Below are 27,827 nucleotides of genomic sequence, written 5' to 3' on the forward strand. Positions count from 1 at the left end.
ATATTGAGAGCGATCCAATTTTTTGCAAACTGAAAACAATATTGATTTAATAGGGCACAAATAATTTCACCCCCCCCCCCCCCCCCCGTGGTTGCACCACTGCATCACACAACATCCACAATACACCTGTTGTACTCTACAGCTGAGCCGAGCGTGACGCTTACCGGAGCTAAACGAAGAGACGCGAAATTACACGAGAGAGTAGCTGACGTAATCAACGGGAAAACTTCCACCCTAGAAACCTGCAGACTTCTGGCCGGAAATTCCGTGCTTCGGTTTCGGACATTTCGCTGTAATGGACGTTACACCATTTGATTTCAATAGAAGCAGACGACAGAAGTTCTGTTGCCGGATTTTTCCGTGTTTCCCCGCGTCTCAGTGAGCGAAGTCTTTTGGACCGCGTTCGCATGAAGCTACTTGTCCCAGAGACAGGTCGCCCGCCGACAGCCGTTTCCTGTGCGGGAAACTGCCAGAAACCGGTCGCCGCGATTCACAGACACACACTTTTCAATTTTAGTCGAGAACATGGAGTGCAGTGAGGAATTGTTTCTTCTTGTGCTTCTCATGAAAAAGGAAAACCGAAGGGGAAAGAGAACAATGCATGTTCATCCTATGCTGCAAGCAAGACTGCAGAGAGGCCTGTATTACTTAAGCTATTAGAATCTTTAATTTGATTCATATTTTCTTCATCAGTACATTGTCTTCGAAAATAGTGATTTTTTTTTATATCGGAGGGGGAACATTTAAGGGAGGGAAGTGATAAGTTGACAGCCCCTCCCACAATAAATTTCTGGATACGGGTCGGATTGTAAATATTAATAAAACAAGCGTTCAAATAAAATATTGTTGACAAAATATTCCCTCGAATATAAAAAGTAGTAAAAAACATGTATATATAAATCACACTGACCTATTTCATTCTTTTCTGAAGCTGGTTTCTCCTGAAAGTCTGGGAAGAACCTTGATATCACCCTGTTCCAGGCATTACTACGTTCTTTTTTACTGGCATACTACAGGGAGGTTATTTCAGTCGTTCACCGCCAGCGTGACGGCCGTTCCGCGGACTCTTCATGCAACAGGTCCCGGCAAATTGCGTTCAGGAAGTCCGTAACAGAAACCGCTTGTTTTGTAATGTTTCCACTTTTCACAATTACAGTTACAATTACAATTGAAATAAGCACGTACCTTGTCGCACGGATGCAGGAAAAGGTGTCCTCCCAAATACAAATATTTCCGGCACCTTATTTCTGACATCTAATCTTAGATTAGACATCGCTACTTTATCCTCAGTTGACAGAAAGGGAAGACAGCATCCCGGCGCATAAAGCAAACCGAAAGCGTAAAATGATATTTAAAAGTAATAATAATGATGATCACTAACCTCCTGTGTTATAAGAGATGTTGAAAATGACTTCCTTCAACAGCAATACAACACGTTTCTTAGGTTCAAGAGATCCTGTCTATCGTAATCCCTGACCACTTTTCTGCAAGAATTCGTTTTCACGTAATTATCGTACATAAAAACTCTATGTTCAAGACTATATTTGTTTAACGACATAAGTAATGAATGAATAACAATTAACACACAATAAAGCACTGGCCATGAGTAGCACATTACAATAACACAGTATAAGCAACACGCGTACTGTTGAACGCAAACAGAATTGAACATGAACGAACACTGACGTCTGGTAGCCGACAGTGTTGCTAACCATTTTTCGGCAATGTCCCTACAGACGTAGTCAAAATGTCCCTACAACTGACCAAATGTCCCTACGCCAAGTAAAGTGACTAAAAAAAAACACCTCATGAGCATGCAAACAGAAGATAAAATATACACATTTACTTACCAAATCTTTCTGCTCGGTGCTTCCACAATTAATGAAGGAGCGAATTTACAATAGAGGACCTCTCCCCGATTTTTTGTAATATTTCGCATACTCACTAATTGAGGCCTCCTAATCACGAATTTGAAGTTAAAATTTGGGGGGTCACGTGTAGAAATTGCAAAATAAGTGACATTGAGTGGTCCGCGATCGGCACGATTGCTTATTATTTACCGGAAGATTTTGTGTTTCCAATACTTAAAAAACGAAATATACATTCCTGATATTACTACGACCCCAAATTTTAACTATGTTTGCCTATCCTAACCTAACCTAACCGTACCTGAATGGTTCGTGGGGCTATCCGTCAATGGTTTGTTGGGCTACCCGTGCATGTTTTTTTCGAGCCCAAATTTTAACTATGTTTGCCTAACCTAACTTAACCTAAACTTACCGAGAATGGTCAGTGGGGCTATTCCTGAATGGTTTTGCGGTAATTGTGATTACGAACCGATAAAAAATATTATTTTCGTAGCACTTTAACGGCAAACGTTCATCATCGAAGACGCCATTTTCGTATCCTGCAATTTTATGATTGATGTACTGTTGCCAAATTTACCTGTAATCAAATCAGTTCTTCTACATCGTGATTGTCGCTGTCACATGTAAGCACGTTCTTTGGGCAATATACTGAAATCCATAAGTTTATTAATTAGCCCACAGCCATCCTCCTGCACACTCCACCTAACAATCTGTACAACATTAACAACTTTTTTACTGTTCTCTTCCGCCATTCTTACACGATCCATGCTCTCCAAGTATGAAATCAACAGTGTGGCAACCATACTTGTATACGGAGAATCATTGCGAGAATTGAAAAGCTTATTTTACAACTTCTACACGTTAATGAACATTTTTTCCCCCTCACCCCAACATGTTAACTTGAGATAAATAATCACGAATAATTATTTCGTGAGTATAAGACGTAGCAGAGAAATTACAGAAGGGTCCGGTATTGTAAATTCTTGCCTTAATGAATAATAGGGGTGTGCTGGACAGAATTTTTTGGGTCGGGACGGGATCGGGACGGTAATTTTTTTAAATCCCGACATTCGGGACTGAAAAATTTGCAATTTCCCGACCAAGTCGGAAAATTTTCTGGACGGGAAATGTTCGAAATTTCCCGAAGCACTGGAAATCTCGAATTTTACAAGTCATTTTCACTTTAAGTGATTGTTTTTGCATTTCTAGAATAAAAACTTACAACTTTCGATAAGTTCCAGAAACTTACAAGGCAGAAAACGTCGAGAATTAACGACTTTTTAAAGTAAAGAATCCAGCACACCCCTAATGAATAACGTTGAGTCGTTTACTGTTGATTATGTTATTTGAAGTCATACATGCTGCTGCTGTGAAGAGATAGATGTTGGTTGGTGATGCTGTATTTCCTGCATTCTTTAACAATTTTGGTCCCATTTTATTTCCCTTTTTTGTTTTTGTATCACTTAACATTGAAAATATTCTTTCCGTTTCCGCGTTAGAATGCGGCAATGTTAGCACTATTTTCGCGAGAGTGGAAATGTTTTCAAAAAGGAACTTGCCTTGAAAGTTTTTGGTAACCGATAACATGTTCCAAAATTCTGATGGAGATCTGTTAGTTAGTTCTTTTTTCTCCTCCTCGCTAAAGTATCCAGATAAACTAATTCATAAAATGTAATTTACCAAGATTGAAAAAGTACCTACGTTTTCCCTCATTTGGCAAAATCTGTCCCTACGTTCCTACGCGGGCGAAATTTAGTGAAAAGTCCCTATGCGTAGGGACATGTCCCTACGGTTGGCATCACTGCCGACACGTGCAGTATGAAGCGCCCTCTCGCGGCTGACAACTCACCCAACCCCCGATAAGCTGCAGGCGCTGTCGCGACAACTGAGAATAAAGTAGCGATGACTAATCTAAGATTAGATGTCAGAAATAAGGTGCCAGAAATATTTGTATTTGGGAGGACACCTTTTCCTGCATCCGTGCGACAAGGTACGTGCTTATTTCAATTGTAATTGTAACTGTAATTGTGAAAAGTGGAAACATTACAAAACAAGCGGTTTCTGTTACGGACTTCCTGAACGCAATTTGCCGGGACCTGTTGCATGAAGAGTCCGCGGAACGGCCGTCACTCTGGCGGTGAACGACTGAAATAACCTCCCTGTATCAGATCTGCAGTTCCAAATTGCGGGGGTTTTCTCCACTTCACATATAAGGTCTTCCGTGTTACTTTTGAATCTACTAGCTTCTCCATTTTTCACAGAAGCCTGCAAAAAGCGCAAGAACCACAGCAACAACCACCTCTTTCGTAATTCACTGAGCAGAGAAGTTGCGAAACTGCAGTCGCCACGTGTGAACTCGCTTATTTACGACAATACCCCAGGTCGAAGTTCAGCGACTGCCAGATTCCGCGACCGGTTGCGCTAGTGGGCAATTGAAAAACGGTCTCTGGCAGTCGGGCAACAGCAGTCGCCACGTGTGAACGCTCCCATTTAAAAAGCTTTGCTGCGAAGAAGTACGCAGACCGGTCTCCGCTACAAGTCGCCTCGTGTGAACGCGGCCTTAGAGTATTGTTTTGATAGCCTCCCGATGGTGCAGTGGTAGCGTCGTTGCCTTGTAATCAAGGGGTCCCGAGTTCGATTCCCGATTGAGGCACATATTGGTTCGGATACCACTTTAATCTGTAGGTCCAGTCCCGATTAGACTTACTGTGCATAAAGTGAATCAATACTGTATTGATATTTGTCAGGCCGCCAAGGACGCACATGTAAAGATCTACTGAAACTTGATGAATTTTCGTAACAAAAAATGAAAATCCTAACATCATTAGTTTCAGAAATATATCAGTTTCATTAGTAGTAATTCTACCAATATGCACGCACAACACACATATGGAACGTCGGAACTTATTCAAAATAATATTTTGAATGAGTTTCGACATCGCTGGTACAGGTAGCTCTCAGTAGTTAATAAGCCCCACAACGGCGTCAACGTGGCTACCATCTGTGGGGGCCTCTTTTGTTTAAAGTTGGAGAGGGACGCAAGGCCACCTGTACCTTGCGACCTTGCGCCGAAGAACCAATCTGTTTGCCTGACCTGTATCATAAGATCGAATAACATAATTACAGATTTGCATAAAATAATACCAGATTTTCATTAATTATGAACTAAGGATTGCAGCTGCTTCACAATTAAATATCGAAGTTTCAGTAATAACTATGATTATTTATCTTTCCTTAGGATATAGACACGCCAACTTCAAACTACAGGTAATGGACAAAATAATATGAACACCTTGGTTTGCAAAGGCCTATATACGCCGTCGTGGAAAAGGAACAACACTAGCAGAGATTTCAACCACCTAGTGGCAATGAAAGCAAACATATCAGTCTATCAGAAGCTGGTGTGAGAGTTGCATGCGAGCAGTCAGCTATCCGTCAAATGCAGGTATGTCCGACCTAGGGCTGTTTCAGTCTTATGGGAGATTGGTTGACCGTAGTTAGTATTCTGTTTTTCTACTGTTCCTCGCGAACCGGCTGAAGTCAAATTCGTGTCCATATTCACGAACCTTTTCTTCTACTAAATTTTATTGCGAGAATGAGAGTAGAGTCCAGCGCAGATAATTCTGCCGTGCCATGCGCGAAACAACTAAAGAAGCAGTGTTGCTAATGGAGCAGATAGAAAAATCGCTGCAGTGCGCCGATGCACAGCTGTTACGTACAACAATAAAATTAGAGAATTCAGGTCTATCTAACGTTGAGTTTTAAACGTCATGCATTATACCAGGACTAGGATTAATATGTACTAACAAGTGGCTTTGTATGTAGCTACATACATATGGACTAAAAATTCGCAAAATATGAACTAACACATAAGTAAAATTACCAAAAATGCTGCAAAGAAGACTTCTTCATACGATTCCTTATTTGAGTGATTTCAAACAAAATAAAAAAATATATATATTATTTTTCATTGCATTAATGCACTGGTGGCGTTCTAACTTTTCACTCCCAAAACCCGTATACACTGGTATGGAACTGCAACGGCAGATAATAACATGCCAACGTGTTAAACCGCTACAATTGCACCATAACACTCCTCCTGAAGCAGTATTATTATTTCCTCTCTAAGATCGGCGACAGTCGGTTGCCTTTGTTGTACATTTACAAAGGATGCCGGCTTCCACAACAATAACAAGTACATATACTGCCACTAGACGATAAGCTGAGCGGCTTTTTCTTTTGTTATGAACCAGGGCCGGAGCTAGTCATTTTGCCTCCCTGGGAGGTGGCGGCAGATGCCGCTCTATTTCGACCCCCCCCCCCCCCGGTCATTACGCAGCAACGGAAAAATGAAAATCAATATATTCCTAACTAAAACATCAAAATATAAAATAAATAATGAGACTTCTTATGCTATTTCAATACTATTCAGCGCAAAAGAATATCTCGCTCGATCACAGTTTTCAATAGGCTTATTTTTTTCTTCTCTTCAAATTTTGCCGCTCTGGGCGATGGGACGGTTCGCCCTCCCCTTCCGCCGGCCCTTCCTTGAACTTGGTCACCCATCAAAGCATGGCAATTTTAACACAGAAAACAATATGTATCGCATTAAGCAGAAAAAATGACAGCCTCCTCTATGCAATTTCTACAAGAACACGTGCCGGAGCCAGAGTTGAAATGATGTTGGAGCCACATAATTTATTTATTTTGAATAATTCCAAAATTATGAAATATGAACAATTTGTTGCTGCTGTTCGCTGCTCTCTTGCCAAAATGCTTTATTGGGATGCTAACACCATGACTGGCTTCCTCCTTCATGAACTCGTGCACGTTGCTTAGAATTTCCCGAGCTTGGCTATGCAAGGTTTTTGATTTCAACTTCGACAGAACTGGAGACATTATGGAATTTAACGTTCATTAGCAAACACACACTTTTACATACACACACGCAATACACGCACACAACGTCAAACCGGTCAAATACTTAGTATAAAATAAAAATATGGTGCTTCCAATCCAACAAAACTCACCGCCACTTTACCTGCCTTTTCCCCTTCCGTGACAGAAATAGTGCTTCATTATTACAGTTGGCAACACTAGTTACTAGCTAGCCAATGAACATGCACTGCATAAAAGAAGCAAGCACTACGCCGTGCTATATTGCCACATTAGCGTCCCTACCGAACGGTGGGAACCGCGAGCTGGGGCGCTATTCAATTGTTTTCAATGATGTTTGCGCGAGTGTGTCCAGGAATGGAATGACAATGTGGCAACAATAGCGAAGGTTTTCGAGCAGGGTAGAACACATGATGCTAGGAGAGAGGGAGACGAAACGAAAATTCGTTTCTACGCAACGGCAAATTTACGTGTGTGGCACTCTAGAATACGTGTAATATTTACAAATAGTACCAGGAATGTACGTATTCTACAACTCTTTCATTTACACAATATTTAGTTTTTAATTTGGATAAGTAGCTTCATCCGGCCGACCAGTCTGTTTACATTTTGAAATTGTGTCGTCTGATTCTTGTCATTAGAATATTATTTTGGGGATGCGATAAGTGTTGCCTAATGTAGTTAATGAAATCGTAATTTAACATTGTATGAAATCACTGCGTAATACGTATCAAAGCTTTTTTCAAAAAGTGATAAAGAAGTATCGCCAAACGCGAACCAAATTCCGTTCATTTCATCTCTGTGGTACAGGCTTGCATTCAGTATCGAAATCGAACTTTCTGATTGTAATTGTGTATCATTTGTTGTTTAAAATAAAAACTCAGGAATTTGAATGAAATGGTAATAATATTATATACTGTTCTGTAAGGGCCAAGTTCCACGTGTATAACTTATTCTGTGATGTTATGCTTCTACAATAACTTATTTTTTAATTCCTCTCGTATTTTCTTGCTTGAATGGTTTAGGTGGACCAGGTTTGGTTCTCTTACTTTTATAATTATACACACGCGCGGAAGTAATCAGATAATTAAACCTAATGATCCTATCCTACTTATGTTATGATTCTGGTAATTATTTGAAAATAGTCGCAGCCTTTTCTATTTGTATGTAGCTAATGCTTAAGGATCATTTGAGGTAAATGCAACTTTGTATTGAAAGCAATATATTTTCAGTTACTATTTTCACCAAGTGGTCAACGTCGTTTTTGTGCAATTTTCACCTAAACTCATGATTCCTCACAATGTGGGAATTATTTTATAAAACATTCACGTTCTCTTGTAAGATTTTGTTTTGCATTGCTTGTTAGGTTCTATGTCTCAAAAAATAATCATCTATACCATGTGATATCACTGCTCTCTCTAAAAAGTGGTAATAATAATCAATAATCATCATTTTTAATTTGTGTTAAGCTCTGTGGTTAGTTGAGTGATTTAACTTGCAAAAATTGACATTGTGTGAAATATAATAGCATCTGTACTTAATAATAAAGGTACCAGTTTCATAGATCCAAGACACATTAAAATCAGATATTTTGTGTTTTGCATGGTTCGTACTTAGCAATTGTGTATTGTGGAACATAGTTCAAGGTGCCAATATGCTTTTTACACGAAAACAAACACTTTTTCTACTAATTTATCTAAGTGCTACTGAACGCACGTAACTGTGCTATATCGCTTACTTTATGAATGATATCGCTTTTTTTGTTTTCGAATATCAGTGTTTTCCAACCTTCACCGAAAAATACCTACTATTGTGTTCGTCAGGTGTGCAAATTGTACATTATGCACTGGTAGCTGACGGACAGACCCACGAACCATTCCGATAAGGTTAGGTTTGGTTAGGTTAGGCAAGAATAGTTAAAAAAAGGGTGGGTTGGAAACACTGACATGATTTCCCGGTCAAATAGATACCATGATGAAAGAAAATACCTCTACTAACGTTGGAAACCTTAGAGAAACTCATTTCCATAAGTAGTTTCTTCTGTAAAAATGAAGAAATGTTTCTCCGATGTATGAAACTGTTACCATAATAAAAAAAAAAAATGGTGAAAATAACTGGTTCTGCTAGTCTCAACACCTCATGAATGTAGTTGCACATTTTTTTTTTATTTTGAGAATAATTACTGAAAATCATGGTTCCCATTGTGTGATTTTTTTTATTTTTTAGAAGCTATACAAGAGAATGAAAAGGTGCTTTCAGTACTGCAAACTGTGGGAATAACTTTGCAGTTCGGAGAAACCTTTCTGTGGGAAAAAAACAACACTTCAGAGTGTGATCATTTCCACAATTTTTCTATTTTGATGAACATTTTTGTGTTCAGTAACATGCATGTATCATGATACACGCAGTACAGTAGTTACTGATATAACAGATTAATCAAGTCCAGTGAGATGTATGAAAGTAAGTAGTCTCTGCTGCACACTGTACTTCATTAAATACTAGTTGCTCATGTTATAAAACTATGCATAATAACTACAGAAAGGAGGTATGGAGTAGCAAGGTCCAGTATGAATTTTTCATTTTTGTAATGGTGCTCGTATGTCCTTAGGAAAAAGCAGCCAAAGTTGATAATTAAGTCATGCATTTCTTAAAGTGAGTACATTAAGTACATTATTTTTGTTTGTTTGCCATAGCGTCGGTCAACTTTATTTTTTCAAAGTGTACTCTCATTTATGTGGTGAGCATTCTAGCATGTTGGCTACTGAAATGTTAGTGTCACCAGGGAAACTATGTTACCCATTGGGCAATTCCCAGTACATAGTATTTGAAGATGAAAATGCAAGAAAATGAATCCTACTGTACGGCACTGTAGAGCATTTATTTAATTTCTAGGAATTATCCACCTGTGTGCGTGTTTTATGCACACATCAAGATAGAAGAGATACAAATGCAAAGTCCGGTATGGGACTTGGACGTGGGAAGTGTAATAAATATGGCACTTCTCTGTTTAAGTCTCGTATCAGCTGGCACAAAGTTCATCGTGGAGGGAAATAAATCAACATTTCTTCATTCATGTTCAGCTATTTAGTAAATGATGAGTATTTGGTTTTTAAATAAGCTGTTTTATGTAAGAGATATTGTAGATATCATTTTATATATATATATGTGTGTGTAGATATTATTTTTGTTAATATTTTCTGTTTTTTTAAAGTAGAAATATTAATTTTCAATATTAGGGGTTTTCATTCTTTCAATTGCTTTAAATGCTGAAAGAAGTCTTCAAGGAACAACTATTAATTTTCCAAAGTATATTTTCATACTTTTCTTTCAGTGTAAAAAGCATATATGTATAGTAGGTGCTGCTGCACTTGCTACAATAAGGTATGAAATTTCACTTCAACTTAATGGTCAGTGTCATGACAGTAAATTTGTGTTAAAAGGCTGAACCTTTTCGTAGCATTCAACCTAGTACTTTTTATTTATTTGATTTTTGAGAAAACTTCCGAGCATTCTCTTGGTAATTATTATATTGTTTCTGTGCAGACTAACCTATTTCTAATCAGTGCCATAAGCACAGGATTTTTTCCAGGGAGGGGCAAGTAAGGCAATTTTTTTTTTCCAGGGGGCAAAGGAGTCATATTTTCCCCCATAATAGTGATGTCCCTTAAAAAACACTGCTTCAGTCTGAAATTATCATGTTCTTCAACGCCCTTATAATAATTAACATAAATTACTGAGTGAAATAAAATTATGTGTGAAATATATACCTTTTGTCAGACATTCATTATCCAGGGGGGAGGGCGTGCCCCGCCCCCCTTTCGGACGTCCATGGCCATAAGGCAGTGTTCCGCAACCTTTTTTTACTCACGGCACACCCCAGACGGGCTTAGACTCAACACGGCACACCAAAATGTCTGTCCCCTCAAAATCATATGAATCTTAATGTAATTACGAAATATTACGTCGTTATGTAATCAATTATTATTATCATCATCATTGTTGTTGTTATTATTATTATTATTATGAAACATGAATAGACTTATGTATTTATCAAAAATTTATTAACTTTATTTCACTGTAGAAAATACACATTTCTAATACGAATTTAAAAGTAAATAACTCTACTCATACCTTCAATGTGATACTTGAGCCTGCTTAGCTGCACACAGACGGCTGATTCGTGGCGGAATCGTTGACAAAGCAAGCTTCATTTCTTCATCGATGGATTTGAGTCTCTCTCTCTTTGATGTTTTAATTGCAGTCAACGTCGAGAAGCACAGTTCACACAAATAAGTAGTGGAAAATGGTAATAACACATTAACTGCCATCTCGGAGATAGCCGGGTATTCACTGCTTATTGACAACCAAAATGTATCCAAAGGCTCTTTCAAAAAATTTAATTTCAGTGTTCTGTCTGCTTTCAAATCTGCCAGTTCCTCTTGTAAGCGTAAATTTTTCGGAAGATATTTCGAATCCATACTGAATGGATCACGAACCCAGTCAAAATCTTCAACGCTCTCTCCAAAATATATTTTCAAAGTCTGCGCAAGAGTACTAAATGTTCTTTAATTATGTCCATCAACACCTTGTTATCGTCAGCAAGGGGCCATACAGTTTGGAACATCTCACACGATCCATTTTCAATTGTCTGTATCCACAAGTTCAACTTATTAATAAATCCTTGAATTTTATCCATACTAGTCGGAATATTTTCGTTTCTACCTTGCATTTTTCTGTTTAGTTCATTCAAGTGTACGAAAATATCGGATAATTAGAGCTTCCTGTACTTTTTGCGAAACACGTACCGACGTAGTCATGAGCGTCACTTGTTTTTATATTTTGTTAAAACAACCGACGAAAATAATTCACATCTTTACTTTACAGAGAGGAATGTGTTGTTGACAAATGTCGTTTTAATTTACTGGGAACCGTAGCAGCATTACTGAGTTTTTCACCAGACACAACACACTCAGGGATTGGACATGTTTTGTCACCACACCTTAAGATAAATAGTTATCACTATATTGCCGGTGAACTACTTTCTGTTTCTTTTTTTCGGGCTTGATGGTTTCACTACTTGCACTCGAGGATGGACCACCCCGTACAAGGAACTTATCCATAACAAAAAAAGAAAATAGTAAGACTGGTGTAGCAATCCAATATTCGCACTACTGCAGAGCACAGCTGTGATAGAACTGAACTGAAATACTGTAATTGTTGTCTGACAATGTGTGGGTCCTTCGGCGAAGGAAAGGAGCAATAAAGTTTACGAAGCGCCGACAAACAGGCACAAAACATCCAGCCGTACATAAAAGATGCAGTGTTACAAACAAAGAACTCGCTTGAATAGCTCTATTGTATGATTGGTGCGGGCCGCTAAAGGACTTGATAAAAGTCTTACGCGGCTTTCTTTGCGGTGAACACAAAGCTTGGCGCCTGTAAGCCATCAAACCGGCCCAATATTACAGGCGAGAATACATATAACATGAGCAAACTATAATATTGAATAAATAAATTACATTTAATTTCTATGAAAATATAACAGTTATCAGCAAGAATAAACAATCACATTCTTACTTAAAATCGACAATTAATTTCTTACAATATTACAATGATAGGTAGAAGTTCACGTCACACCTTTCACCTTGTGACGGCACACTAGTGTGCCGCGGCACACCGGTTGCGGAACACTGCCATAAGGTATGTGAACTGATCCCTGACAGTATTTAAATTTTTATTATCGAATGGAGCATAGTTGCTGTAGGCAGTTATTTTTTTCGTTTTAATATGTGGTAAACAAAATGTTTTATTGATCGGTGTAATATCTTGCAATACAATCCTGTATAGCGGAAGGATCAGTCAGATTTTTTTTTTTTTTTGCAAATATGGATTAGCATGACATAAATCGTTCTGAATTATTGTATACTTATTTCATTCCATTTCTCCACCCAAGAAAAAAAAGTCACCTATTTTAAGACTGTCATTTTCGTATGATGAAGAATGTTTTTAAAAATGCCTTTAGAGGAAATTATATATTTCCGCTTAAAGTAAGAGTGCAATTTCAGGAAGTTTTGGTAATAGTACGTTTTCCATATAATTTTCGTATACTTTTATTTTTGTGATAGAAATCAATTTTAATGCGAAAAGTTTGTACTTAAACGAAAACATTGCATATAATTAATTTCCGCCACTTCTAACTACGTTTAGTCAATTTGCGCGTATAATTTATTATACGCGCAAATCGGCTGAACGCGGTTAGAAAGTATCGGAACGCGAATGGTACGGAACACGATAGTGTTTTGTCGTTTCGAGCAATCCGCGAGTCCTTGCGCATAGCGTTCGTCTTCTGTTTTTTCCCCGACGGTGCTGCCGTCGGTGGTCGCGAGGAAACGACCTTCCAGTGCCGCCATACTGTCAACCATTTTTAACCCGCAGCTGTAACATCTTGTAGTAGTATGTCTATGGTCCGACCTTTCAGACTTCAAAAGAGGCATGATCATAGGAGCCCGCCTGGCTGGAGCATCTGTGACAAAAACAGCTACACTTGTTGGTGTAGCACGGAGCACAGTGTCAACTGTTCTGACAGCCTACAGATAACATGGAAATACAACGTCTGCAAAGGAGAATAGTGGGCGAAAAACAAAGTTATCCAACAGGGATCGACGTGTGTTGAAGCGAATAGTGACTCGAAAGCACAAGACAACACTGTCCCAGATAACCGCAGAGATGAACATCACCTCCAGGACCCTGTATCAAAGAAAACCATTCAAAGGGATCTGCATTCTGTGATCATTCATGGCAGAGTTGCCATCCCCAAACCGTTGGTGACTCCACGTAATGCAGTGACACGAAGAAGGTGGTGCCAAGAGCACATGAATTGGACACAGCAGCAATGGGAACATGCGATGTGGTCAGACGAATCGTCTTTCACATTATTTCAGACCACAGGACGTGTTTATGTGTGGAGAACTCCTGCTCAAGCATTTGATATTGACTGCTTAGTGCCTACCGTATCTTAGAATGGTGTTGACCCACTTGTCGTTCTGCGTGGGAGAATCAACGCAGAGAAGTACTACACCATCCTGGGTGACCATCTCCATCCCATGGTTCAGACTTTGTTTCCCGATGCATGCCCCAACTTCCAAGATGATAAAGCCCCTATTCACACTATTAGGTGCGTTGATGCATGGTTTGATGAGCACAGTGATGAGATAGAACATCTCATCTGGTGTCCACAGTCTACCGATCTTAACATCATTCAGCCTTTGTGGGGTATTTTGGAGGCCAAAGTGCGTAATCGGTTTCCACCTCCAATGACACTTTCGGAACTTGAGACTGTTTGGTGCGAGGAGTGGCTACGTATTCCAGTTCACACTATACAGGACCTTTATTTGTCTATCCCACGTAGGATACAAGCTGTCATTCAGGCAAGGGGAGGCCCAACTCCCTACTAATACAAGTTTTCTGCAATTGCATTGGTGTTCATATTATTTTGTCCATTACCTGTATATATAGATGAAATCATCACTCATCCTCAGTGGTGGCGGTTAGGTTGCTAATGCCCCCAAACTTTTTGTCACATTTTATCCGCTCTATGACCTCTCAATACTAAGCCTTGTCTACCAAGAGAAAATAAACTGTCATTGCAACCCCCCCCCCCCCCCCGCCTAGTTTTGGCACTAATCGCCGCTTCTGCAACATCCTCACCGCCGAGATTAGCCGAAAGTAGCAGAAAAGCTAAAGAACAAAATTACAAACATAATTGTCCTCCTCTGAAATAGGAGGTTTGTTCACTAGGTTAGAAGGAATAAAAATAGACAACAATATACTGTACAGCAAACGACGTTTATGTTTAAGCCAAATGCACAATTACTAATCGTGGCGAGCATATATTTTTCTCAGCAACTAAGATCATTTCAGAGAGGTCTAAAAAAGAGTGTTACAAAATGGTAAAAAGCACAGCACTTCTTGTATTTAAAGAAATTTTGTGTTGAGCTTGTGTTATGCACAAACTCAAACTGACAGATACCAAAAACAAGGTTACACTCAGTTCTATACGAGATTTAACTTACATGAAGCGAAGAAATTTAAAGTATTATGTGAAATAATGAATGATGCAATTTTCTGTAGTAATATATCATGGTCAATTTTGTCAAATGCCTTAGTAAAATCGGTGTATATTGCATCGACTTGTCCTGTGTTATCTAGTACATTGCATGCGTAATGGGTAAAGTTAGCTAAGTTTGTTACGGTAGACCTCTTTGGAGTAAATCCATGCTGATAAGGAGAGATAACTAGATTGACCTGGGCTAACATCCTCTTGTAAATGATTTGTTCAAATATTTTAGCAAGACTAGAAAGGATTGCTATCGGTCTATAATTTTCTAAGCTTGATCTTTGGTGAGACTTGGGGATAGGACAGACTGACGATGTTTTCCATCTTTAAGGAAAAATATTGGTATCAAGGGAAAGGTTAAAAATTTGCAGCAAGGGATATTTTAAAATATCGCAACATCCTTTTACTATATATGGTGGTATGTTGTCGGGGCCGGTCGTTGATTTGGATTTCAAATTCTTAATGGAAGCTTCTACTTCGCTTACGCGGATGTTGCGCAAAGTGAAAATACCAAGTTCTTCGTTAGAAATTGCTATTTTCAAATTATTTACTTCATATTTAGCACTTTCGGCTGCGTACACAGAATGAAAGTAAGTTGCAAAGGCATTCGCGATGTCATTTTCGTCTGTCAATATGTCTGCGCCGACTTGAATAGCTTGGCAGTTTTGATGGGACTTTTTACTTTTCATATAGGACCAGAATCGCGAAGGGTCGGCATTTATCTGGTCTTCAGACTGTTTTATGTAATTAGTGTGAGCCACAGTTATGTCTTATATCATGCAGAATCATGTCATAAATAATGAAAATCTGGAAAAGAGTCTAAATTCTCAGAGGTGGTTTTTATATCGTGTATTATAAGGTGACACAGGTCAAGTTTTAGATAACACCCGATACCGATAATTTTTTGACCAGGGCACGCATTCTCCAGTGTCGTCTGTCCGTTGTCGCCTCCTGAAAAACGGAGGTTTCGGACAGCGGCCTGTCGAGCGTGCCCGCAAAAGAAGCAATTAACAATAAAATAATAAAGGGCAGCATTCTCAGTGAACAGGGACCCACGCTCTATAGAACGTCCATAGTTTCTACAGAGCCTTATTCGAATATCACATGTGCTTTAAGGTCATGATAGCATTTTGCAATGATCACATTGATTCAATGTGTGACAATTTTATATGAGTTATGTAAATATGATATGTGTCTTTCATAATAAAATATTTAAAGCACATAAATGAATTTATTTGTTCACTTTAAGTAGTATTTTAATCAAGAAGCTAAATAATTTTTAGCACAGCAGATTAAAATCCAAATTAATTATTTAAAAGAAAAGTCATCGGTTGAAAACAATGTTAACCACCAAAGAAAGAAAAATACCACTTTTCATGATATTAAATTTATATTGATAAGTTTGTCATAAATTTTCAAATATTAAACTTTTCAAACGTGTGCCGGAATCTTCGTTCTGCAAATGTAATAAATACACTGACAAGAATTTATATCTAAGAACGAGTAGTTTTAACATGGCATCTATACTGTTTTGATATTTTACAATTTAATAAAAGCTTGATAAAATGCAATTTGTCTGAATATGAAGCATAAGAAATGATGCATTATGAAAGTTGCACCATCTCACCTACCCTGAATTAAATCCCGATAAGACTCAAAAGCCCAGTAGTTTTTCTTAGGGGGGAGCAGTGCAATAGATACGTCAATCTCCCAGTTAAGAAAATTCTCAGAAAGCTACACAAATCCAAAATTATATATGATTGAAAGTAGTGTTTTCTTGGCATTTTATACTTTTTGCTCGTTTTCTGTATATTTTATCTTAACTTTTATTTTCAACTATTATGCACCATTTCATCTACTGATTTTTGATTTCACACACAATTAGAATTATATACAAATTTGTGTACTTAATAAGATATGCCATTTGTAATATTTTGATGTAATTGAACACTTATGTTCATGAATGAATACAGCTGAAACAATAAAGATGATGTTTACTATACAGTACTTATGTGCATTGGTCAACGAAAATAAATGATTACTATTTCAAGGATAAATGAAAGCATCGAAGTAGGACAAAGTAGATTTAATGATAATGCAAGTCTGAGAATAATATATTTATCTTTTAATATTCCTATTTGCAGTTATTGTGTGTGCATCATCTGTTAATTTGCTAAGAGAGAGCGAATAGTGAAAAATCCTAAAGCCCTGTAGTAAACTAATGACTTGGGACGGTCTATAGATTAGCAGGTCACGTTACACTCGGGCGATTTACAGAATAAATTAAATTAATTAAATATATTAAAAATAAAACCGTTATATATAATTCAGTTCGTTAAAGAAACATATAAACTAGATACGTCTATCGAACTTAATACAGTGAAGCACCGATTTTGCGTTTCCTTATTTTAAATTTTTGTGAGTTTTAATGTTATTTTTTTCTTTTTACTTAACTGCAATGGACAATTTGTAAGACCCGTTAAGACACTGTTCCAGTTCAAAATATTCCCAACATTTAGCACCATCTAAAATATTAGCATTTCCTTACAAGAACTGGAGCCTCGCTTACTCTACACTGATTACTAATCGGGAATAAACAAATTGATCTTCTATATCGTAGAACTGTCGGAAGAGCTAGGGTCATTAACGGCGTCAATGAGAGTGCGAGATAGTGCTTGCGCACCCTCTTTATTCAGGCCAGCTTCCCCTTCCGCAGCCTCAATTTCCATATTCACAATATGTGAATATATATGAAGGCAAGTAGGATTTAAGTACTCACTATGGCATATGTTGCAATAAAGTGATACACTCTTCCCTTTTGGGTAGCAATAGTCATTTTCAATGTGTAATCCAGCTGACGATTAACCTCTGTGAAATATGAGGAACCTTTTTATATAAAAAAACAATCCATTTTTAAAGCTGTTTTATATAGGTTGTCGCTTATATAAATTCGTTATGAAATTGATTCTTTTAAGACATACCCTCGTCTATACTATTACTGCAATTTCATTATCTACATTTTATGTAATATACTAAACTAATTCTATCTTATAATAAAATACCTGTAAGCGAACTTCTTTAACTCACATATAGAAAGAGTTGTGGTTTCTTAGCAATTCACTTCCTCTTCAACAATGTTGAAATATTGTTGTTCAAAGACAATTGTTGACTTCTTTCTGCCTCCAAATCAGTTGACAATCGGTGACTCAACATGTTCAGTGACTGACAGCTATTGTTGCGCGAGATTAAAGTTGAAGTCCTGATTCGAATGCCATATTACTTCAAAGAAAGTTACGAAAGATCAGTTGTCCTCTCAAAACCATATGGAAGGTCTACGTGGAGCCCAGTATATCCTCCCCTCAAATCTATCCCACCAATAGCGTCCGTTTTAGGAACTGACAGTACTTGTCAAGTCCACGTTGAGTAAATAGATGTTGCCAATTCAGTTTCTTGAGAGATTTCATAGCGTGAGGTTGCGGTTATCTTTTAGGTTGTGTTATTGTGTTCTGCTATTTTTTCTTACAAATACAGCGTGGAGACCTTGGGAGTGTAACGTCGCAGTGAATGAATGGATGCCTAGGTAGTGCAGGTAAACTTGACAACAGCGCTTCTCAGAAAAACAGGTGCTGGCTCGAAATCAGATACATCTTGGGTCGGCTTCCTCTCGAGCTATGTCAGATATACCAAACTGGCGTTCGAATCAGGACTTCAGCTATACCTTAAATGGGAGAGACGTCACAACCCGGCGTTGGGGTTATTTGACTTCACAATCATCATTGAAGAGGTAAGGCACGCCTATGAATATAATGGAGATAAAATAATTTTTGTGTTTACTACAATCAGTTTAACTACACTCTTTTGTTTTGTCAAATTTGAGGGGCGTGCTAACTAACTAACTCTCTAGCCTTCTTAAACCCGAAGGTTCATGGCTGCAGCAACATAGGCCTTCCATCTGTCCCTATCTTGAGCAAGATCTATATAATCTTTCCCATCCCTACCGATTTCCTTTAGGTCCATCTCAACGTTGTCCCTCCATCTTCGTCTTGGCCTTCCTACAGGTCTCTTACCATCTGGTTTCCCAACAAGAATTCTGTAAACTCCTCTTTCCTCTCCCATTCGTGCCACATGGCCTGCCCACCTAAGTCTTCTTGATTTAATTATTCTAATAATATCTGGACATGAATACAAATTATGTACTTCTAAATTATGTAACCTTCTCCACTCACCTGTCTCCTCATCCCTTTTAGGTCCAAATATCTTCCTACGGATCTTATTTTCAAATACTCTCAATTTATGTTCCTCTTTCAATGTAAGGGACCAAGTTTCACACCCATATAATACTACAGGCAAAATTACTGTTTTGTATATTTTAACTTTTAGTTTCTTAGATATTAAACGAGAAGACAAAAGTTTATGAAGAGAGAAGTAACATGCATTTCCTGAATTAAGCCTACTTTTTATTTTCTCTTTAATATAATTTTCATTTGTTAATATTACTCCTAAGTATTTGAATTTGGAGACTGGTTCAAACGAGTTGTTATCAATAATTAGATTTTGATTATTACCTAACACTTGGTTTCGGCCTGTAAGCATATATTTTGTTTTCTCTTTAACTTCCAAACCTATCTCTTTAGCAGTTTTGAAAAATATTTTAGCATTATTCTTAATTGTATTCACATCATCCCCCAGTAAGTCTACATCATCTGCATATGCTAACAACTGAGTCACACCATTTAATTTTAGTCCTTCTTTAGTTTCTTTTACCTTCCTAACAGCATATTCTAAGGCAAAATTAAAGAGCAATGGAGATAATGCATCTCCTTGTTTTAACCCATCATGAATTGTAAATTTGTCAGACATATTATTACCCACACGAATTTTACTTTCTGTTTCACTGGTGCATATTTTTATCATACTAACAAGCTTCTTAGGTATTCCAAACTCTACTAATATATTATATAATTTATCTCTTTTGACCGAATCATATGCTTTTTTGAAATCAATGAATAGCTGATGGACATTTTGATTATATTCCCACTTTTTTTCAAGTGTCTGTCTGATGTGAAAAATTTGATCTGTAGTTGATCTGTTACGTTTAAATCCACATTGATAATCACCTATAATTTCATTAGCATATGGGGTTCGTCTTGTTAAAAGAATGTTAGATAATATTTTGTATGTTGTTGAGAGTAGAGAAATTCCACGGTAATTACTACAGTTCATTTTATCACCTTTTTTAAACACAGGAACAATTATGGATTCTTTCCACTGTTGAGGGATTTCTTCTTTATTCCATATTAAACAAATTAATTTATGAATTTGACATATTAATGAATTTCCACCATACTTAATTAACTCAGCTGGTATTAAATCAATGCCAGGTGCTTTGTTATTCTTTAGCCTTTTAATAGCATCTTTAACTTCAGTTAAGTTAGGTTCTGAAACTAAAGGTTCTGCAGTGTGGATTTCATTTACTTCTGATTTATCTCCTACATGGACATTTAAAAGGTCATTAAAGTAGTTCTTCCATCTATTTAGAATATCGCCTGGGTCAGCTAGAAAATCACCGTCTTTATCTTTTATCAAGTTTACTTTAGGTTGCCACCCCTTTCTAAACTCATTTACACCTTTATATAAATCTCTGATATTTTTATTTTTGCTGTTTGTTTCAATTTCGTTAATTTTGCTTTTCAAGTAATCTCTTTTCTTACTTCTAAACGTGCGGTTAACTTCTCGCTTTATTCTATTATAATTGCTTAGATTTGTATCATCCGAGTTATTTAACCACCTAAGTCTAGCCTGATTTCTTATTTCTATTAGATTATGACATTCATTATCATACCATGGCTTACTTTTTCTTGGTTTATGGTATCCTATACTTTCTTTAGCTGCTGATTCTATTGCATTACGTATGTGCTCCCAATTCTCATTTACGTCTGTTTCATTTATATTTTCATCATCATTTAAATCCTGCAAAACATCAAATCTATTTGATAGTTTAATTTGGTAATCTTTCTTAATTCTTTCATCAGCAAACTTTCCTGTATCAAATTTTAGAACTTTTAGATTTTGTTGCTTATGATTTATCACTGAGAGTCTTTCTCTTAATTTAGCAATTACTAAATAATGGTCACTGGCACAGTCAGCACCTCTATGTGTGCGAACGTCAATTATACTAGTATGCCTTCTCTTATCAATGAGAATATGATCTATCTGATTATGAGTTTTACCATCTGGAGAAGACCAGGTATATTTATGGATATCTTTATGTTTAAAAGTGGTACTTTTCACAATTAAATTCTTTGAGGTTGCAAAAGTAATCAATCTTATACCATTATCATTACTTAATACATGAAGACTTTCTTTACCAATCGTGGGTTTAAATGTCCCTTCTTTGCCAATCTGTGCATTACAGTCACCTAACAGAATTTTCATATCATACTGAGAAAATTTATCAAAGATCTGTTCTAACTCTGCATAAAAATCATCTTTAGTATTATCATCTTTATCTTCTGTTGGTGCATGTATGTTTATTAAAATAATTTTACACCACCTACCCTGTAAAACTGCATATGATATCCTATCATTAATAAATTCTACTGTTTTAAGAGCCGAGATAATTCTATTATTTATGAAAAAGCCTGTTCCAAAATTATGATTTTCAGTACCACCATAGAAAAAAAGTATAATTTTTAGTTTTACAATTCCCTTCTCCTGGCCACCTAACTTCCTGGACAGCTACTACATCTAATTTATACTTCACTATCTCATTAACTGTACACTGAAATGCCCCAGGTCGGTAAAGGCTCAGAACATTCCAGGTGCCTAATTTAATATCCTTATTCCTAACGTAGATCTTATCCTTAGTCCAGGGACCTCCCAAAGTAGTCCCCACCCGGAGATCCGAACGGGGGACTATTTTACCTCCGGAATATTTTACCTTGGGAACATCCATGGCCTTATATTTCTGTTTCTTGACATGTCTTTTTACAGTGCAGAGTTGTCAGCTCTACGCCTAACCCCCAATATGAATGGAGGAACTACTACACAAGACAAACACAAACATATTAGACAGCACAATTACTACACAAGACGAACATAAACACATTAGATAGCATAACTACTACACAAGACACACACAAACATATCACAACTATAACACAATATAAACACAAACACACCACAACTACTACACAATATAAACACCACACACACACACACAAATCATTATTAACACATAACACATAACATAATTAACATAATTGCAACAATGAATGATGATTTGAAATTGATGAAGAGACACTCATAAACAGTGCCGCAACCACAGGGTGGCAGGGGGCATTGTCCCCCCACCCTCCTGACCTTGGAAGGAAGTCCATTCTAGGGGAAGCAAACATTGAAGTAAAAAAAAAACAAGGCTAGGAGAATCTAAGAATAGCAGGACAATTGGATACTCATGACATATTACCATTTATTATTTCTAAATTTCTTTGTAGGTTGCTTGTGAATTTGCAAACAATACAATATCATCTGAATATAAAAGTTCAGGCACAGGTACAGTTTTCAGTTTCCTATTTCCTACTTTGAATTTTCTCATCTTTGGTTTTATTTCTTTCAGAACATCATCCATCAGAATGATAAACAACATGGGGATAAAATATCACCTTGTCTTACTCCTGTTGTTGTTATGAATTCCTGATCTCTTATTGCCAGTTCTGACATAGCATCTATTTGTTTTGTAGAAACTTTGTATTAATTCTACTAATTTTTTGTTTACATTGTTTTTCTTTAGGGTTTTCCATAGCTCTTGCCATGGTACCACATGAGGGGCATGCAAGGAGTAAAATTTGGATTGAAGGGTTTAAGGGGCACTGTAATCCCCCTCCAAATTTTGGAGGGGTACAAAACTCCTGAATCCCTTATTCACTGTTCGTAACAGCTTATATAATTTACTGTAGTCTCATTATACTGTAGAAGGACCTCGCACCAGTGCCGGATCTACAAATCTTGTCCCCCCCGGCAAAATATTACCAAAGCCCCCCTACCTATCTACCTTCACACACACACACAGATATATATATATATATATATATATATATATATATATATATATATATATGTATGTATGTATATGTATATATATATATATAATGTATGTGTGTGTGTAATTCTTGATCTCATGTTGACAAAGTCAAATATAGGGCCTAGAGGGTGATTACCTATAAAAAGTAAAGGAGTTAGGCTGGGTACAATGAGTCATTATAGAAACAACAGGTTAGGCTTATGGCCTTAGGGGAAACCATATTGGTGGCCGCCATATTGAGTTCCACTCATATTTTTTTAAAATGGGAGAGGGTTGATGCCCGTTTCAGAGCAGAATCCTGCGTAATTTCCCACTTGTGTGCAAAAGTTATATATTATGTTAAAAGTTATACATTGTGCCCCTTATAGGCGCGCGGCAGGATGGGGGAGGAGAACTGGAGGAGGCCGGACCCCCTGGCTCCTCCGGTTTCGGCGCCCGTGGTGATGTGATATATACTACAATATATAACTGTTTTCTCACACCTGGAAAATGATACATGTATTACAATCATGCAGTCATTACTTTTCCTGATTGAAGAAACCTTTACCACTTCATTTCTCGTGAAATTCTAACCTGACTGCCACGCGGGAGACCCTAGATGGGTGATCTAAGGTCGGAATCCGGCTTTTTCCCCGCATAAAGCAACTCCAGGATCCACCCAGCCTCAAATCAAATGGTACCCAGTGGGGAGTAAAGGCGGGCAGAGCGTGCCGCGGATCACATCACCTCCAAGATGTCCGACATCGGAAATTTGGAGGGCCCCACTCCCACATACCCTAAATGTATGTGCCTTCATGGCACAGTGCTATATGCACAGGAGGCTTTTCCTTTACCTGCATATATTGTATTCGTTTCTGCACCCCTGAGCAACTACGTTTTTTTTTTTACATACGCGAACCCTCTATGTCAATGGCTGAGGGTAACGCCCACCTTTGTGTTGTCTGCAATAAAGGGAAGTCCACAAATAGATCGATCATACATAATAAGGAAACTTTGAGTTAATAGCAGCACACACACACACACACACACACACAAACTCAGACACTTGCGTATTATGGTGCAGTTGCACAATACACTGTCCAGTGATTGTGAAGGATTGAGTGTGGGACTTGAGCTAGGCGCATGTCTGCACATGCAGTACATTGTGGGAGGCAATTTGACATTACTTAATTATCTATTTCTAGATCGACATTGCGGACAGAAGGCAAACGCCTAGTGTAGTGTGCATACAGGGTGATTCAGAATTGCTATTACACACTTCTCTAGGGGTTGTAGAGGGGACTTAGTAGATCAAGTTTTGATAAGGAACCCATGTCCGAAAACGTTCCGTTTTGGTACTACACACATGACAAGATCTTGGTAAGAAAGAGCAGAGGCTAAATAGTGATGAGGGCTTTAAATACTTTGACAACTGTACAGTAAAACTGAAAACCTTTTCACAATTAAGAAAGTCCACTTTTTAATTGCGGCTAGTTTACTTGCTTGGAATGGTTCACTCATACAGCTCCACTTAACTGACAAGGTTGAAGACATTTAACAAAAACATGAAGTGAATCATGTTCTTCTAGAAATCAAGTTTCACACACTAACAATAGTTTGTTTTTACTGTCTGGTACGTACTATCTGTCCAGAAAGTAAATGCTTGGTTGATGGTGGCGTTGCAAGCAAAACTTGAAATATGAAAAATTTTAAGGTCAAATGTGTGACTGAACACACCATTCCCACCTGACGTTTCTTGAAACTAAGATATTATCTTTTCTTGGAGCTGCGTCCCAATATTGTATTCCATAAGGATCTCCATGGGTGGCAGAAGGTAAAAAATTGTAACGGACTGGAGAAACATCTGAAAGAGAATAAGCGAGAAGAAATACTCCTCGCCAGTGGCGAAACAATTAAAAAATGTATGTGCTAAATTGACAGTCTGGCTCGAGCAGTGGTCTGAGACGGTTGTGTTTGCGCGTCTCTCTAATAGCTCGAAGTCACGTAGCGCGTATTACTCGCGAGTCCGGTTGAAGTGAACCACGGCGACGCTGCCAACATGGTAATCAAGAGATTGAATACACTAAAACTGAACTTCAGTCAAGTGCGAAGGAAACCAACTTCGACGGAAATACACAATTGGATCAGCAAGACCATGAAATTGAAACCGGAACAAGTCGTAAGTATTGAAGTAGACAATTATAGACGTTGTATCTTTCTGAAACTACTATCGAAAGTAGTGTGTGAACAGTTGTTGCTACAGTCAAACGGAGAATATAAATATAGTGACGAAGACGGGGATTGTCCAGTGCTTGTTACGTGGGCGGATGCAAATTACGTGATAGTTAGAGTGCACGTTGTACCGAGTGAACTGTCCGATGACGCCATTCGTTCGGTCCTGAGTACGTACGGTCAGATAATATCCTTGGACGATGAACGGTATTCCAGTGATCACATTTATCCGGTAAGAACTGGCCGTAAAATCGCCAAAATGAATCTAACTCGTGCGATTCCATCGTACGTCACAATCAGTGGCGGACGATACTGGGTGACATATAGCGGGCAAGACCGTACTTGCAGTTACTGTGACCTTAGTGACCATTTTTACGTTACCTGTCCGTCCCGACGTCGTCAAATGGAGAAACCCGAAGATACGTCCTATGCCGGGGCGGCGCGTCCTGTCCCGAGGAATGTGCCGGCTGCTGAGAAAATGATGACCCCGACACCTACTATACTACCTGTGCATCTGAAACGCTCCGGAGACCAGGAAAATGAGGACAACGTACAAGCTTCACTACAGGGTGTACCTAAAAATACCGTACCAGATTCCACTTTACCACCCAGTGTAGAAAACAAGACAACAGCAGACGTTCCTAACCCCGTCAGTGTGGACCAAGTTAATGTCAACCAAGCAGCCCACGTAGCAGAGAAGAATGGGGAAGAAACAATGGACGTTACCCTCGAGGTGCCCAATAGTCCGATGCAGCAGGCAGATGATGACCATGCAGGTGAAGGTGGGAACTCCGAGACGGCGTCCCCCGCATCAGGCACTCTTCCGAAAACAACGAAGGAACCAAAAAAGAAGAAGAAACGTAGTCTCCCTACGAACGATACGGCGTCGACACGGCGGCAAGATGGCCCTCATCGTTCGGTGTCTCCAGTGTCTCGGCGACTGCGTAGAACGATGAGTGCGACAAGAGAACAAAGTGCGAAATCTAGTGGCGGCTCTGATTGGTCGCTTGACGTCAATGTGTGATATATGTCTACCATATCCTCGTTATGAAGTGTGTTGTCCGCGTTATAATGGTATTAGGGTTATGTTTGTCGCATGTCGTAGTGAAATTGAAAAAGGTAAATAGTTTAACGTCAGTAAATGCACATAACATTCCCACCGGGTACACTAGTACAGAATCCCACATGACGACCCCCATATATCATTTTGCAACAATAAACATTAACAAGATGAAATCTAGTGTCAAGCATCATGCATTCTTAGACTATATTAAGCAAAGTCACCTGGATGTAATTTTCCTGCAAGAAGTCGGGACCGATGATTTCTGTCTGGGCAGTGAATATACCGTGTATAACAATTTTACTCACAATTCTCTAGGAACCGCCATAGTTGTGAAATCAGGCCTCCATATAACGGAAGTTTACCATCACCCGTCTGGTCGTATCACATGTATCCAAATAGGAAACATATGGTTTTGTAATGTTTATGCACCATCAGGTACCAACGCTAGAAATACTCGGAACATATTTTACGCTACAGACGTGGCGAAGGCATTAGGTGGCTCCCGTCAAAACATTGTGCTGGTGGGTGATTTTAATTGTACTCTCAGAAGACAGGACCAATATCCAGGATTCCATACATCACCTAGCTTGCAGGCGCTGGTTGAAGGGTTTAAACTGCACGATGTTTGGGTGGCTAAAGGTCCGAATATAGACGGCTACACATACATACGTGCCGACACAGCGAGTCGGCTTGATCGTTTTTACGTTAGTGCACACATGATTAGCAACATATCTGCGATTCGAATTTTCCCAACCTGCTTTAGTGATCATTTAAGTGTCCAACTCGACATGAGTTTGGATGTACCTTCAGTTGGACGAGGGCGGGGATTTTGGAAGTTCAATGTACGGTTATTGGAAGATGAACAATTTCGTACCGAATTTAAACAAAAATGGAAGAAGTGGGAAGAAATGAGCGTACGTCACACTGACATTATTATGTGGTGGGACACTTTTCTGAAACCCTCCATTAAATATTTCTGTTTAGCATATAGTCGTGACAAATACGCAGATTTCAATAAGAAATATAACTTTTACTACAGAGTGCTTCACGAACTAACAACACAGCTAATACAAGGGAAGCCAGTGCGTCAAGAAGTGAAACGAGTGCAAGCAGTGCTGCTGAGCATGCACAGAGAGCGTATGCAAGGTTACAATGTTAGGAGTCGTCTTCCTATGTTTGATGCACAAGAAGAAGCCTCGTTGGTGCAGGTGTTAGCAGAGAGACGCAGTGCACAGCGAAAGAGAATAACGTGTCTCGATACAGCCACGGGAAGACTAACCGAACCCAAGTTAATACGAAAGTACTTACGGGACTTTTATGCAGATCAGTTTAAAGAGAAGGAAGATCAAAGCTCCCGTCGCACTCCACTGCAAGGGATGGACCTTCCTATGTTAACGGAAGATGACCGTCGCTATTTAGAACAGCCATTCTCAAAGAAAGAAGTGTACGAGTCTGTTCACAGTGGAAAAAGAGGTAAAGCTCCGGGAATCGATGGTGTCCCGATAGAATTGTTCCAAACCTTTTGGACAACGGTGGCTCCACTGTTCACACGCTGGCTCAATGAGGTATTTACGAAGAAACGCCTTGGAC

Source organism: Lepisma saccharinum, chromosome 8 (genome assembly GCF_977018435.1).
Source record: "Lepisma saccharinum chromosome 8, izLepSacc3.1, whole genome shotgun sequence".
NCBI lineage: Eukaryota > Metazoa > Arthropoda > Insecta > Zygentoma > Lepismatidae > Lepisma > Lepisma saccharinum.